Here is a 13,374-nt window from a genome sequence, read left to right on the forward strand (position 1 = left end):
CTTTGTAATCATTTCACGTGATTTATTGCAGACTGGAGACTAAAACACGAGCTTTGTGATCAGAAAAGGCAAGAAAACATTTGTCACTAGATATTTTATGCAAGGGAGCCGTCTTTTCCCCTGTGTTCAGGCTCATGACTCGAATACATGTGTAAAGAGGAGAAGGAGGCACTGAGTCATGCTTGTCAAGCAGCAGGGACCACAACGCTCAAAGCGGTGCAAATTTCTTAGTCAACAGATCTGTACAAGGAACGAGGAAAAACATCTTTAAAAGCTCATTAGTTAATTATCGTCACTGCAGATGGTGCCCAGCCGTAAGCTCCTTTCTGCTCATCCTAATCCCATTCCAAGTGGCTACCCCGGGCAGAATAGCCCGTTGGTTTCTTTTTTGGGAGAAGTGCTTGAGCACGGGAGCGCTCGGCTGTGGAGAAAGCTGCGAGAAGGGGAGCGATGTAAAGCCTTAGGAAGAGAGATGGGGGCCTGTCCCCTTGCGTAGGCAGTGAGGGAGCAGGAGTGCTTCTCCATCTTTCGTTTGTAGGGACGAGCGACACAAAGAGGGGAGGTTTCTCTGCCTGGCTTTTGATCTCCTCTGTGAGCACCCAAGGGAGGCCCGACCTGGGATGGATTATTGACCTGAGCAAAGCTATGTATCTGGATTACCTTTGGTGTGGTGAGTTGAATCTTCCTCTTTCTGTGCTCTGTACGTGTGTGAATTGATGTAGGAAAAAGGAGCCAGTATGGGAGACAGTGGACCACTGGGAAACAGGAGGCAGCAGGAGGCCTGGTGTTAGTATTGAATACCTTTTTTTTTTTTTTTTTTTTGGTGGTTCTGATGTCCTCTTTTCTAATATCCTTCATTTCTTATTAGGAAAACAAGAAGCGGTTGATCTTCATGTGGGAGAAGTAGGTGCTCATGCTAATTAAGAGCTATGCTTAGGGGGAAAGGTTGCTGAAGCGATCAAACCATAGCCAGTGGCTGTATTTTTCTCTGTAAAACAATGCAGACACTATCACTGGAAGTTTTCCAAAGGCTGGCTTCTTGTTTTCCTGGGAGGTTTTATAATGGGCTCTGGGTCCAACCCTTGGTGAGGTATTTCCCAAGCAAACAGGTTTCCTTTCTGACCGGAGCTGGATTCCAATTTTCCTGATATAACTCCTTATGGCCACCTGAAGTCTCTCTTGCTATTCAGGGACAGCAGGAGATTGAGTGGATCAAGCCCATAAGAAGATAAAGACTCCTGTGCACAGAGGGGACTCCTGCCCGTTTTACGCAGTGCTGCCCAGGCAAGGAGCCAGGCTGCTCCCAGGTTTAGTCCAATGCTCCCTGACAGCAGAGGTTGTGACTTTCACCACAACCCCACCTGGGGGCTGCAAAGAATTTCTGCTCTGATTTTCTTCTGTAAGAACTGAATAACCCCCATGACCTTTTAGTTTTCCTTTTGTTTGTGATCTTCCAGTCTCTCTAAGCACAAGCTAAAAGGGTTGATGGTGGGGGACTTGCATTTTTGGCTAATACAGGCCTCATTAGGGTCATTAACCCTTTTTTGGTTTTGAGTGAATTATTCTTTAAATAAAAAAATCTTAAGTTGAACAGAGGCTCATATAGTTGATGACACGAGGCTCATTTATAGCATAAAATTAAAATTTGACCCTTTCAATAGTGTAGGACAGTGAATTTCGTCCTATAGTTCTTGTAGTTCTTGGCTTTTTTTTTTTTTTTTTTTTTTTTGTAGAGTCTTTATACATCATGTTAGGAAACTCATAAAGTAAGGACCCTGCATCTTTATGGGCAGAATTAAAACAGAAGGAAGAAAGAGTACTGATATAAATTTACCAGAAGTCTCTAGGTCAGCAGCTTGTTGAGCCTTTGGAGAGAGGATCGATGTTCAGTTGGCTTTTGCTCAAAACCCACCTGGTTTCATCTGTCTGTTTTGGAAGAACATTTCCTGGTGGCCACACTCTTGATTTCTGCATCTCTGTGATTATTTTTTTTTTTTTCTGTAGGGCTGGGATCAGTACTTGTATTTGTTTTCCAACATCTGAAAATACAAAAGGTTTTCGGCCTGTCTATAATCACTGCAAATTATTGGTTGTGATGACAACTCATTAGTATTTATCACTGGACATCTTCTGCTCCCTAAAATTGCTCCTTAGAGCAGCTGAAGGCACAATATAATCTTTCCATCTCTTGCTGCCTTTTTTTTTTTTTTCTTCACTGGATCTCTCTTGGCTCTCCTTTGGAGCTTTAATAGGATTTTTCTCATCTCTTTCATTTATTTCCTTGTAATTATGGTTGTGTTCTCACTGTGCCTTGGAGAAGCTTGAATTTTTTGGCCAAATAGGTGAGTTTTATTGCTATAAATTAAAGCTGTTATAAATTTGATTTACTACATGTAAAAAAAAAAAAAAAAAAAAAAAAAGGACAAACTGCACATTCATGTGTAAAATGTGACTTCCACAGCTTATGCAGTGTTTTTTTGTATTAAAAATAAAATACTTTGGAGAGAGAGAATGGTTCCTCTCTGCCTTTTACAGTGCGATTTTTTCCCTAAAGTTTATTTTCCTGTTTAATAATAAAAAAAAATAAAAAAAATCCCAGTCTAATTTTAAATAACCTGTGATAAGGGCCTTCTACTGCTTCATTTGTGGATTATTCCAACCTAAATGACTTCAATTCCCCCTTTTCACATTTCTGTCCCATTACATCTATTTATACCCTCTCGCTCCGCAGTGAGCAATTCCTCTGCATGCCTGGGAAGAATTAGCACCTTAACATTTCAACCACAGAGAGAACTACAAGCACATGAGAAAATCAAGACCCAGGTGCAGCCAGGGCCAAAGCATTGGTTCAGAAGAGTCTTGATTTCATCTATTTGTGTAGTGCCTACGCTCAGCAGCTTCCCCTCGGCCTAACTTATCTCCTGGCTTGCAGCACACACTCGTTCCTCATTGTTCGCTTACTAGGGCTGAGAGCTCCTAACAATGGAGATCCTACTTCTTCCTTGGCTCTCGGCTCCCTCCTGCCTGCCAGCTCTTTTATTTTCCCTCAGGCATTAGTTGGCCGGGCTATGTATATTTAGTGCTTTCAATCTTTTTTTTTTTTCTTTCTCCCCTCCCTCATCTAACCAACCCCTTAATCATTGCGCTGCTTTTCTCCAAAACCTCTCAAAAATTGTCAGCATCCTGCAGGCTTGTGGCTGTCTGATGTTATCCTCAGCCTTTTTCCCCCCTGCAAGGCATGGAAGTCAGGCTTGTTGCTGTACTTCCTGAGGTGTTTCTGCTGACGTTGGTGGCCTGGATTGCGTGAGCAGAGCCCTGTATGTGCTTAAAGGCTTAGCGGGCCAGGTGGGCTACTGAGGTGGCACTGCCAATCCCTCTGCGCTGGTTTCAGAGCGACTCGCCCAGAAACAATGTGCTTTTGTCAGAAATAGGCCTTATCTCTCTCTCTGCTGCAGTGAGGCAGCATAAATCTGTGTCAGGATCAAAGAGACAAAGGTTGTGTTCCTAGTGCTGCCCCGATGGCCTAATGAGTGGGTGCAGGACTCAGAAAAGGTAGACAAAAGGTGAAATAGAAACCATCTGATGCTCTAGGAACCGTGACTATCGCTCGTGGTTAGGTCTACACAAACCTGAGAGCCCAAGCACTTGTAGGCTCCCCAGCCTGCCTGCTTCCTACCCACCCTCTGTGCTATGGGATTCAGCTGGGCCTCAGCATTCACAGCCCCCTTGGAAGGAGCCACAAGAAGCTGAAGGATCTGGGGTTTTTTAGTCTGGAGAAGAGGAATCTCAGGGCAGACATTATTGCTCTCTGCAACTGCCTGAAAGGAAGGGGTGGGGAGCTGGGGGTCGGCCTCTTCTCACAGGTAACCAGTGACAGGACCAGAGGGAATGGCCTCAAGTTGTGCCAGGGGAGGTTCAGGTTGGAAATGAGGAGCCATTTCTGCTCAGAAAGAGCAGTCAGGCAGTGGGTTGGGTTGCCCAGGGAGGTGGTGGAGTCACTGTCCCTGGAGGTGTTCAAGGAGAGGTTGGACGTGGTGCTTGGGGACATGGTTCAGTGGTGACATTGGTGGTAGGGGGATGGTTGGACCAGATGATCTTGGAGGGCTTTTCCAGCCTTTTTGATTCTGTTTACTGATATTTACATGACTGGTGGTCATGGCACATGCAGGACCAGCCCAGTACAGCCCAGCCAGGCCGCAGTGAGGAGAGGCTGGCTGACACGGCAGCACCCAGAGAGCTGAGGTGACCTCTTCATGCCTGATCACAGCGTGGAGGTGGGCAAGCCTGCTCCTGCCAGCAAGCCTGGGCCCGTGCCGACTGGCAGCGTGGATGTCCTAACACGTGCATTTTCCATCAGTCATCTCAGCAGCAGCCTCGGAGCACTGTTGGAATCCAGGGAGGCAATAAATCTGTAGAAACTGTCTTCTTGCTCAACAAACCCGTTGCGTGTCCCGCAGTCACTTTGTGCCAGTTCTGCTCCTTGAACGTGTTTTTAGACTTTGCTAGCCTGGTGCAGTCAATAAAGTTGTTTGCTGCCTCATGCAGGAATACATTCAGGTGCCAGTTAAGCTTCCAGTGCTGCACTGGGTTGCACTGGGAGTGACAGAAGAGCAGAGCATGCCTTTCAGAGCCCTGACAAAGCAATAAGGCTCTGGCAAGTAACAAAAATAACCTGCAGATTTAAATTTTTGGAATATTCCACCTTGAGTTAATAGAAATATTTGTGTTTCCAGAAACTTTTTATACTAACTGTGCACCATAAAATAATGAGTTATATCCTAAATATAAGAGGTAACTCACAGACCCTGCAGCTGGTTCAATAAATTACAGTTTTATTTATTTATTTTTTTCTTCCTGCTTGAGAGAGCAGTTCCTGCTGCATCAAAGTTTGTTTGGAATTACCCTATGCAAACCTCTCACAGATTTCTTTTGCTCGGTGGCTTGGTTTCTTCTTCTGCATTCTTTGTGTGTTAGTGGACCGGGCTTAGTCACCAGAGCCACCTGATGTCATCCTCATGTCTTGACTGCACAAGCCAGTCTTGTGCCACTGAGAGCTGGCCATGAGGTCTTGCAGGGAGGTAGTTCTGACTTGCCTCCATGAACACCTCAGCAAGCCCATGAGCACAATTGGCAGATGCTCTTGCCACTAAAGCTCGGGGGAAGTGAACACCGAAGTCGGACAAATGTGGCAATTGGCCAATCCATGAGAAAACTAGCACAAGGAATCCTAGGTATATCTTGCAGTACTTTTCCAGACTCTTCCGTTTTTGCTGGGGATTCATTTACTCGCTTCAACACGCTATTGCTTTAAGCTTCCTCAAAGGCACGCAAAGCCTCTTAATAAATAATCTTTCTATTTCTTATCACATCTGCCTTTGAGTGAGAGACAGGACAAATGGGACAGTGTTCACATGTGAATCCAGGTCAGGATCAGATGTAGGCTGGGAAATGGTGGTGAGGAGGAGATGAGTGATGACTGCGGTGTTTTATAAGCTTTGCATTAACTCCTACATGGTTTAGAAGCTCTGTATTTTCAGGATGGGTATGAGGCCAGAGAAGGGAGGTGCATTGCAAGGTCTACATTTCTCCCAAAGCTTTCACAAGGCACATGTAGCTGTAACATCTGAATACCTCCTGCTCTGCGGATTGCAAGGTGTGAGCTGAATTGGCCAACCTTAGCAATTTTCCGGACAGGCAGGAGCAAGAAAGAAGGTGAAGATATTCAGAGCTGCAGAGGGTGGCAAGGGTGAATGCAAAAACATGGAGAAACAGAGGGTAGCCACCAGACTGCAGAAGAAAAGACCCTTATCAGCAGGATTTTGAAGAGACCTAGGGTAATGTTTTGAAAGGTGGTAAGGTTTATGAAGGTTGAGATAAGCTAACTCATAGACAGGTGTTTTAGCAAGAAGAGATGGCAGGCGATTTTGGGGAGATTACAACCAAGAAACTGTAGGATTTGGCAACAATCCAGGTGCGAGTGTTTGGTGTGAAGGAAATGTAGGTGTTGAATACAACACAGAGCTTGTGAGCTTGAGTGCCATACAAGTGTGGGTTATTCACAGCGAGGAGGGCTGGGGGAGGGAAGAGTTTTGTGGTGAAAGATAAGGAGGCGTTGTTTTAACCGCGATAAGTGTTGGCAGACCCACATCTGGGAAAGAGCCCAGAGGGAGGACAGGAGAGGCCCAGCGGTGGAGAGCGGCACCTGCTAGTGTGGATGGAGAAGCAAAGTCAGCTTGTCTCATGACATTAAGGGAGCACGATGGCTACAGGACAGAGAAGGAGGATGGGGAAGAAGCACCAGAGCATTCAGAGAAGGAGAGGAGGGAAGGCGGCGGAAGATTGGCCAGTATCTCACAAAGCAAATTGAGGCTGTCAGAGGCGGTGACCAGTGTTACAGAGGGCAGCTGGGTCTCAAGGACAGCTCGAGTACAGGAGGAACAGAAGAAGGTGGCTTTTTTGAGCTTTTAATGCTAAATTCAACCTATTCTTTAAAAATAAATAAATAAAAAAATTACCACTTTGAGGTTTTTATGGTTAGAAATTAATTGGATCCTTTCTGTCCATGAAGTTTAGATTGTTTCAGTGCAAAAATTTTTGCTCTTTGTTTTTTTTTTTTTTTGTTTTTTTTTTAAGGGTCAGCACAGGAAAAAAATCTGACCCCCCTGCCTGCTATTTCAGATATTAATATTCTTTTTTAGCATTTCCCATATTCAGTTCAGAGTCAGGACACAAGGGATGACAGATGCATCTGACAAAACATCTCTGTCATCACCACCAGCGTTCATCACCTTGAGCTTCTTTTCCAAACAATGGATAGAAATAATAGTTTTAAGACAGAGTTTATCTGAGACATCCAGTTTAGGATGAAATTGATACAGACTAAAAGAGACAGTATTTTTCTGGTCACCCTGGAGGGGGCCAGAAGTGTCAGTCTAAGATGGAAACATTACAGAGATTCACATCCAGTCAAAGGGGATATATTTAGCCATGGTGCCCAGGTCTTGGCTCATCCCAATCCCTGCCCCCTACTATTGCACATGAGCTCTCCAGCACCAACACACGTGGGAAAGAGCATGTGGAAAGGAAATGGCCATCATTGTAATGCAGCTGGTAGTGGGGAGAAGGCATTGTCCCTTCTGCTCCTGCACAGTGCCCAAAAGGAGCAGGTGTTCAGCCAGCAGTGGTCCCAAGAGATCACTTGAGTTGCACCGAGTCCTGCTGGCTTATCCAATCTGAGAATCTGGCACTTCAATGCATAGGGAAAAGAAAGAACAGTTTGTTTTAAAGGTGTAGGCAAGCAAAAGACAGAGAAATCACCACATTTAGGCTTTGGCCAGGGTACCAGTATTAGCAATGCTAACCCTTGATTAAAGGTCAAAGTTCCACTGAAATGAATTAAGTTTGAGAATAAGGAAAACTGCAAGAATGTAAATCTTGGGGGTAAAGCAGAAGTAAGGGAAAAAGCAGGTCCGTTAAAAGTGAAAAAAGAGGACAATGGCTCAAAACTGGCTGAGTTATTGAACTCCTTTAAAAAACAACAACAACAAAAACTCTCATGAAGAAGAAAACTATAGGAGAGTAATTTGGCCAGGATTTTAAGTAAGGAAGGAAGTCACTATACAAAAAATCCCTATTGATAAAGAACAAGTGGAGGAATCAGGAATCCCTGGAAAAATTGGAAAACTCACTGATCAGCTGGGCTGATCATGTTGGCACATTGGGCGTTAGAATGAGTTAAGAAACCAACACATTGCTCCCCAAAGACAACTGGGATGAATAAAGGAGAAAGGACTTGAATAATATCCCTGTTCTGTTTGTTTTGTTTTGTTTTTCTCCTACTAATCAAAGCCAAAAGGAGAGAGTCATTCCAGGTGAGACATTGTGTCTTCTAGTAAAATGGAACAAATGTTAAGGAAGAAATAACTCCACAGCTGTATGGCACAATAAGTATAGACAAAAAGCCAAATAAATATGTAATGCCAGAGAAAAATTGACTGCTTCTACCACTCATCAAATTTTATATAGTGCCTGATTTTGCTTAGAAAATTATTTCAAAGGGATTTAGAAGATACATTTTGGGGTGAGTAAAAGCTGTCCACAGATACAGTAAGAAACATATTTGAACAAATGTATCTGGGAATAGTGTACAGGTTGGATTGTAGAGGGTTTTTATTTGCTTACTCTCTTTTGAAATAAATTTGTAAGTGCAAAAACATATTAATCATAACTGATAAACATCAGTTTATCAGAGGGAATTGTGGGCATTGGAAAGGAAAGAGTTGGTGTAAAGAGGCCTAAAGAAGTTAGAAATGGTCAGAAAAAAATAGATCAATGCTGGAGAAAAAATGCAAATGTCACGTATAGTAATCTCAAGTAAACTTTGTGTTGGACATATAAGATTGAGAAATGTAGCGCTGGGAAATGAGCTGAGGATGAAACTGAGGATGAAAACACTAGGATACAAGTGTGTGCTGTGTTGCACAAGCATCCTGCTGCTGCACATATGTTCATGTGCTCTTGTTCTTTTCATGTAGTCAGTCGCATCAATTCTAGGTTTCTGAATTTTGTAAGCTGCTTAGATCCTGCCGTGCTGAGGTGGCACTCCATCTGATGTCACACATAGCACATCTGCTTATCAGTTTCCTGGCCCAAAGATCCAGATCAGCTTGGACATGACACATGAAACCTCCCCTCAAAAGGAAATACAAAGTTATTCTCCTTGTATTACCAGAAATTTGAGTAAAGGGCAGTGCAAGTTACCTCAGTACCTGACTCTCTAACACAGCAGTAGTCGTAGGGAATGCCCAGCATGGCACTAGAAATAAAATAAATTGTATTGAGGACCTTGGAGAACTGATTGACAGGAGACAACAGGATGTGTAGGGGTAGAAATAGCAAATGGGCCACCACCATGCCCATGCTCTCTTTCTGCTCACAAAGAGAGCATATCAGATGTTCTGTGTGCAATTTATCATCTATTTTTATTACACTGTACTCATGAGTTCCCCTCTCCTCCTACTTCTTCCCAAGCAGAAAGAAAACCAATCCCACATCTCAGGAGCCTGAACTAAGTCTTAGTGTTGAGGACCCAACTTTGGCAAGGTCTGAGGTCCCAGTCCTGGCACCAGATGTTTATGACTTGGTCCCTATTCTCTGAAACACTAGAGATATCATGAGTTTTGGTCCTCAGTTTCATAAGTGTAAAATATGATAAAAAAATTCTATGATAAATTACTTATCATAGAATCCTAGAGTGGTTTGGGTTGGAAGGAACCTTAAAGCTCATCTAATTGCAATGCCCCTGCCATGGGCAGGGACACCTTCCACCAGCCCTTGGACACTGCTAGGGATGGGGCACCTGGGATGCACAGGTTGCATGGTGAGGGTGACTCTTGGTGAAACAATGATGTTTCTCAACCATATTTTATTTCATGATGAAAGGACTCAAGTTCATAGTTTAAGTCCATGACTTAACTCAAAGACTGATATACCATCTCTGGAGATATTTTCTACAGAATAAATATTTTTAAAAGTAAAGAGAACTGGGAAAAGATAGCAGTTTCGGAAGGGTTTCTTTCTTTGCACCACTGGTTTTGCTGCAAAACTAATTAGATAATGTATCTAGAATAGGAGGGAGATTTACTGTAGGTGAATCTGATCCCTGAGACTAATTCTTATCCTTCAGAAAGCCGGGCTTCTTGATTACCTAAGTTAAGAGGAATATAATCCTTTGCATTGAAGCTTGTAGATGGAAATAAAATTCAGACCGCTGTATTAAAAAGACTGACTTATTTCAAACTTATATGGACTCAAGTAAAGAAAAAGCAATACTTTCTTTCATTTAAAAAATAAAACTTTTTTTTTTTTTTTTTAATATCTAAACTACATTTTGCAGTTACTTTTATCTACTGCATCCTAGCACTTCATCCTGCACTCCAGAGAAGAGTCTGGTTCTCCATAGCCATGTCCTAGGTCGTTATGGACAATATCATGAATTCCTCAAAGTCTTTTCTCCAGACTGAGCTATTTTCATGCTTTCATGCTTCCCCAGCATATTATATGCTTCTATCACATCCTATCATCTTGGTGGCTTTTTCTAGGTTCACTGCAGCATGCCATTATCTTTCTCACACTATGGTACACAAACCTGGACACGGTGTCCAGAGCGGTCTCAAAAGTGCCAAGCAGAAGGGAATTATGACTTCTTTTGGCCCACGTATGAGACTCACACACATATGAGACTCACACTGATTTAGTGCAGGAAGTGAATGGCATTCTTTGCCACAAGGTCTTGCTCCTGTCCAACAGGACCCTCACATTCATTTCTGAAAGGCTGAGTATCCATTTCAAGTCCTGCCTTGCTCTTCCAGCCCTAGGGCTCTGAGAAGACCAACCTGCCCGTTATACTTTTGCTTTGAGTAAAAAAACACCCAGAGCATAGGCATGGACACCCATATAAGAGCTTGGGTGAGTGCATACTCCAAGAGAGGATTTAAGAGAAGCAAATGTGTTTTAGCACAGAAGATAGAGGCTTGCATCTCTAGCATGCCTTCTGGCTTACTGGTGCAGTGATGTGCTTTGGGGAAGGGCTGCAGTGGGTGCAATTACAAATGTACTGCTCCTACCAGGAAAAGGTTTTGTGTGTGCTTGACACCAGTTCTGATGAGGGCCTGGGTGATGACGAGTGGTGTGTTTTAAGCTCAGTCACCTACAGAACAGAATGATGATGCTGGCTATCAGAATTCTCTTTTCCAGACAAAGAAACACTTCAAGTCCTACATGGTTTGACAATCCCTTTCAAGTAATTTTAAGTAACAAATAAATTGGGGGGAAAATACACAATCTACCTGCTCTGTCTGCAGGAAACTCTTATATAATCACTGGCAAATGTATATACTCCCAGTTCAATTGAGTTTTTACCTTTTATACATCAAATGTTTCAAATTTTTGCAGATTGCATTTTTAAAATTTTTGTCAAAGACAAAAGACTTTTTTTAAGTGAAAAAGGAAGCGCATTTTCAATGTGATACTTTGTCTTGGTCGGAACATGAATATTCCTTGTTAATAAGATCATTTTGCCACTTTATTTTTTTTTTCTCTGTCATAAAGGGTGCAAAGTAAATTGAAATGAGCCTTTTTGAAGGAGCATGGTTAGGTCTTACAAAATGATGATTCATCTTTCCAGAAACTCCCACCTTTTCCGGGAAAATTTTCAAATGAAATGACGTCGCTCATCATTTCCCAAGAATGCACACCTGGATTTTTCAACCAGCCCCTTTCCAAATGCTATTGATGACCTGTAAATTGTTCTTTGGCCTGAAGAAATGACTATAAAAATGTAAATGACTGTAAAAATGGCAGCTACAGGTACCCAAGTGGGAAGAGAAACTGCAAGTTTATTTATTAACATTAAAAAAATAATAATATCATTGGGCATATTCAGGCTAGAGAAAAGGTACAGTTGTTGAGTGGGATTAACCACTGTAACTGTGTCTTCTGGGAAAAGTAGATTCCTGATGACTTATTAAGTATTAAAGTCAACTCTTGATGCTTCTCATAAAGCCTTTCTCATATCTCAAAGAGAGGTTATGGTCTATATGCTCAGTTCAGTGAGTCAGGTCCTTTGACAGTTCCCCTGCCTCAGCTCAGGCTCTTTCTGGAGAGGGACCTGGATTCCTCTCCTTCTCCTATGTCCGCAGCACAGAGAAGTCTGCAAAAACCTCCCAGGTACCAAGCTGAGTATGAGAGAAGAGGAGATAAAGGCAGATGAGAGGAGATATGCTGCAGATATATTCAGGTTCACAGGGGATTTTGGCTAAGGGATGACACGAGATGTGAGATTTTGAGATGTCATTTGATTTGTGGTTGGAAATGGAAAAATAGGGGCCAGCCTGCCTGGCACAGCCCTGAGAAGGTGGAATCGCCTCCAAAAGGGGTTCAGTCTTTTGCATGGATGGACTCCTACAAATTTTCCTGTAGAGCTGGTGACTTCTTATAGTGAATACAAGCCAACAGAGAGAGGACATGATCCTCTGAGTCAAGAACCCCACAGCAATGATCTCTGTTTCCTGTAAGGTACACTGTCCATGGATGGAAAAGCAGTGCTGTATAAGAAGGACTGCATAGTGTCTTAGGCACTAACTTTACGTTTGGAAGATGCACATTAGGGATCTGAGAGGTAAGACTCACTGAACATATTCTTGCAGGAACCTCAAATTCCTGCACTTCCAATAGTAGCCCTTTTTGATTGACCTTTCTGAAAGGAATTGCCTTCTACAAAAGAAGATGCTTAGTGCTGTAAGTGACATCAGTGCAGAGATATAATGGCTACATAAGTAGGGAATGCATATTGCTAGAAAAAAAGAATTCCAGTTCATAGAGAAGTGGGGTTTCCCACTGATTTTGTATTTGAATCCAACAGATCGACTGATAATTTTGATGCATTTTCTTTGCAAAGAGGAAGTGCAAGAGAAAGTCTCTTATAGCTGGTTTGTGAAAGAACAAGTCACTTGCCAACATTTACCATTCACGGGTTGCTTATCTGTCCTTATTTCATGCCCAAAGCTCAGTGATCCAACTGTTGAACATTCATCTGAGAACCTGAGTTTGATATCTGCACTGAACTTGAAAATGTTTGGGTTAGGATTCACTGTACTGTCCTATTAAGATGATATTTCATTGAAAAAATTTTCAATTCTCAGCCCTCTATGTCCTAAATAAGTGACTATCAGTTAGCTCAGAAGTAACTAACATATAAATAAATCCTTAAGAGGTACGTTTGTCTTTATTGTAACTCCACTGATTTTCCTGGCATTACTCATAAGATAAATTTAATTCCAAAGTATGTCTGCTGAATGGGTGGGTGGATGAACTGATTGGTGGAGTGGCTGAGGAAAGTTATCCAGATCTCTGTAGGTCTTTATGCAAGAGGCCTTTATGCAATATTACCATAATGCCTTGATTGCATTCTCACTTATACTGGTCTGATTGAGAGGAGTGTCACCGAGTCAGATTTACACTCCAGTTACATGGGTGCAAGCAAGAGAAGGATTGGGCAAACTTTACCTAAAGCCCCAGTGGATTTGAGAGCCTACTCCAGAAGATTAGGTAGCTTTTCTTTCTATCATTAGCAACACAGTCCTGATTAACCCTCCGAGCTGTAGTCAGTCATTTTGAGGACAGTTTGACTGACAGCATGTAGCCCACACTTTTCCCTGCATTGTCCAGTGCATTAGATCCTGGAACTGGTTGGGTGGTTGGGTTGGTTTTTGTTTTTGTTTTGTTTGTTTTGTTGTTGTTTAATTTTATTGATTTATTTTTAACCTATTGGATATTCAATGAGAAAAGTCATCTTGAGCAAGCAGCATGAAGTAT

Source organism: Anas acuta, chromosome 3, assembly GCF_963932015.1.
Source record: "Anas acuta chromosome 3, bAnaAcu1.1, whole genome shotgun sequence".
NCBI lineage: Eukaryota > Metazoa > Chordata > Aves > Anseriformes > Anatidae > Anas > Anas acuta.